A 3,903-nucleotide genomic window follows, 5' to 3' on the forward strand; every position below is an offset into this window, starting at 1 on the left:
GGGGAGAGGGAGAGTGGGGGAGGTGAGACAACAGTGAACTAAAATCAAGTAGAGAAGTCAACTTGAATTTGGGAAAATCACACTGGCTAGGGTGGAGAGATTCTGGTTTCCTTGCCTGGGTTCAGTAGGCTGCTGCTTTTTCCTGTGTGAGAGCGGGGTTGAGCTGTTGCTCCCCTCAGGGTCCCTGGAGTGCCAGTTCTGTCCCTGTGGTCCACAGCTTCTGGGCTGTGCCCCCACACCCCTGTGTCAGCAGGACAGGCCTGGTGGTGCCTCCCGGCCCAGCATGCTCCTCTCCTGTGAGCAGGAGCTCCATGGCTTCAGGGGCTGAGATCCCCTGAGGCTGCTGGGACGATGTCTTCCAGGGTAGGGGCCTCTGAGGGGCCTAGAAAGCTGCCACAGGAGGGAGAGAGACCTTGGTGGCCTCTGCTGGGACAGGTGCGGGTGGCACAATGGAGAAGGCCAGCAGGCCACCCTGTGTGCGTCCACATGGTGGCCAGAGCAGGTCACAGGGGTGAATCATGAGGGAGGACGTGAGGTCCCCTGCAGCATGGGCCTGGGCATGGCTGTGGGTTTTGGGGACTGTGAACAGCAGCCCCTCTGTCCTGCAAGCTGCATCTCATGGCCACAGAACCCTGGGCCCACAGGCGAGTCTGGAGGTCTGTGGACTTCCCGTCTCATGTGGCCAGGTTTTGTCTGCACTGTCCTGGTATCTGGGGCCAGAGCAGTGGGGTGCCCTCCATGCTGAATTCTGATGCCCGAGGGTGGTGTGAGGAGCTGGGGCCGTGGCCAGAGTCCTGGTAAGCAGGACTAGTGATGTGAGGAGACCCCAGGGAGCTTCCACCCTCCCACGAGCGTCAGTTCTTGCAGCCTGCTGGTCTGCGTGTCGTCGGAGCCTCCTCTGGGCTGAGCCCCAGCGGTGCTGAGGGTGCTTTTGGGGTGAGGTCAGAGGTCACTTGCTGGCCCACGTCTAGCAATGAGCCCTGGGCTCGGGGCAGTCGTGCTTCATGCTGTCAGTGAATTCGGGGTCCTGAGTTTTAACAAATTAATTCTTTTGGTAAAGTTTGAAGAGAAGACTGTGTCACCACACACTATGACTGGCATCTTCAGTTGGCGTCTCTGAGTGTTGTGAGTTGTGAGCAAAGACAGTGGTCTCATCAGTTGTGGGGTGGTCTCCCCTCCCCGTATCCTGAGCAGAAGCAGTGCAGGTCCATGTCCCCTGGGAGGAGACAGCTGCTCCGTGTCATCCTGGCCGCTTGGCCGTAGGTTGTGTGGGGGCCAGTGGCGCCCCCGGAGCAGGGCATCTCCCCACTCGGCCTCCTCACTCGTGGGTTCTTGGAGAGGCCGCCCTGTGATGTTTCTTGGATGTGTGGCTGGGGCAGCAGGAGGGCAGAGCTGGACTCTGGGCTCAAGGAGTTTCGGTCTTCACAGAAATGGAAAGGTGCAGGGCGAGGCCGTGAGTGTTTTGATGTTGAGGGGGACCTTGGTGGCCCCAAAGGTCCCGGAAGCTCTCAGCAGGCGAAGCATCAAAGTGAGCAGGTCTGCGGGGACAGCGTCACAGGGCTAGGCTGAAAGCCGAGAGGCAAGACAGAAAGGAGCTCCAGGTGGAGGCTTGTGGGCAGGGCCGCAGCCTGAGAAGAGCCCTGTCAGCCTCATCCCCACCTCGCTGAATTCCAGAAGGAACTGGGATGGATTTTTACAAGCAGCTGCTAGCCAGGAATTTAGCGCAGCGAAGCACTGCGTGGTAAGTGTGAGTTCCTGAGTTCAATTCCTGTCACCCTCCAAATTAAATAAAAGTTCCTGCTAGTATTGTTAAAACAATGTCAAATAACAGTGAGAATTGGCATCCCCTTAGGTTGGAATTTCCTGGTGAGGAAAGAAGGGGGATGCGAGTTGTGCTCTTAGCGAAGCCTCCTGATTCTTCACAGGAAGCCTGAAGCGCAGCGTGCATTGCATTTGGTAAACGGTCAAAGCTCCCCTGTGACACTGTTTCTTTCTTTAAAAGTTAAGAATAATTTTAACTGGGGCTGGCGAGATAGCTCAGCACACTGAAGTGCCTGCTTAGGCAAGCGCAGGGACGGTGATCTGATCCCAACACTCCGTGCCGTGCCAGCCCCGCCCCCAGGGCTGGCTGAGCCGGCCAGAGTCTGGGAGTGGTGGTGCACGCCTGTAATCCCAGTGCTGGGGAGGCTGAAAGCAAGAGGCTCACCACGAGTCCGAGCTGTGTAGTGAGACCCTGTAACAACCAAATGCATTAAAAAACAATAATTTTAACTGATACATGATAATTATATACACTTGTGGAGTTCAGTGTAGTCTCATAGTATTTTTACTAAAAAAATGAGTGTTTTTTTTTTTTCCTACCAGCTTTTGAAATACACATTAGGGACTAACATAATCACAGTAATATGGGATATCACAATTTAAAAAAAAATCTGCATCTTAGTATGTTTCATGATTCTAGACAAATGGGAAAGAATCCCAAGGACTTCCAAGATCTGGCCCAATCTCTTCATGCCTTAGTAGAGGAACGTGAAGAGAGGCACTGAAGGTTCTTTTCACGGTACTGGGATTTCATGGTACCAGATTTTTTTCATGGTACTGGGAGCTGAGCCCAGGGTCTTTCTGCTGGTCTTTCACCCACTTGCTTTTTAAAAATTTCAAGCAGGGTCTTGCTAAGTCACTCTGTTGCCAGGCTGGGCTAGAACTTGGAATCTGCCTGCCTCAGCCTCTCAGAGTGCTGGCATTCTACGTGTGGGCCAGCAGCCCCGGCTTGACTGCTTCTTTCTACTCCTCACATGGAGATAGGGCTGGCTGCCTGAGAGCTCAAGAAGCTGACCCCAATGACCTTGGTGTGACCCTCCAACTTGCTCCGTGCCCAGGACCTCAGGTGGGCTTTCCTCCGTTCTGGGGCCAGGCGTGTTGGGCTCAGTCCTCAGAGCTTACTCTCCTCTCGCCTGAGGTGGCCAAAGTGCATGCACACAGCTCAGTAGCCCAGCGGAAGTGAGCGTCCTTCTTAGGTGACAGGACCCTGGGTGAGGACCTGAGGACTCTTGGGAGTGTTGCAGGACTTAGGGAGCAAGTGAGGGCCTGGGGCATAAACTGGGTTAGAAGAAGCTGTCCACAGCCTGCAGCCCAGCACAGTCGCACTTTTGAGCTCTGTGGGATCTGTGGGGCCAAGGTCACTGGGATGGTGAGGTCAGCTGTGGCGGGCACGGTGTGCCATCTCGGAGCAGGCGTCATGCCCCGGCCCGTGGGCTGGAGCGTCCTCTGTACCCCAGTGCTGTGCAGGTTCCAGGAGGCCTGCCCCTGGGAGCCCCCGCACTCCTGAGTTTCCTCAAGAGTACTGCTGCGCATTGTGCGCTCGGAGCAGCACCTTCCAGAGGACACCAGCGTCATGGATGGGGCGGTAGGGCCTAGGACAGACACAGTGCGCCCCATGTACAGCACAGGCTTGGCCGAGCCCAGGGCTGAGGCTCTCAGGGCCCCGCGCCACCAGGCTCACGTGTCCTTCCCCACGAAGCTTTCCTTTGCTGCCACGGGCTGCACCTGAACTCAGCCACCTTCTGTGGCAGACTCTCAGCTTCCCTGGGGGAGAAGTTTCCAGCGCCTGCCAGGGAGTGGCAGGAGGGGCTTATGGGGCGAAGGGGAGGGCAGTGCTCAGGGGTGTTGGTGGGGTTGACCTCGGTCACTTCAGGAAGGTCCTGGAAGTGGGGGGCTTCTTACAAAGTGCAAATGTTGGTTGGGGTTTCCTTGTCTCCTTTCTACTCGTATTTTACTTCTTCTATGCTACCTTGCATTTCCCTGTTTTATTTTTTTTATTTTGACATCAGTTATTTTTATTTTAAAGAAAAAAAAATAAAAACAATGGTACAAAATCTCAAAACAAGATTTTAGGAGAGTAAC

This window comes from Octodon degus, unplaced genomic scaffold (assembly GCF_000260255.1).
Source record: "Octodon degus isolate 3935 unplaced genomic scaffold, OctDeg1.0 scaffold00105, whole genome shotgun sequence".
Taxonomy (NCBI): Eukaryota; Metazoa; Chordata; class Mammalia; order Rodentia; family Octodontidae; genus Octodon; species Octodon degus.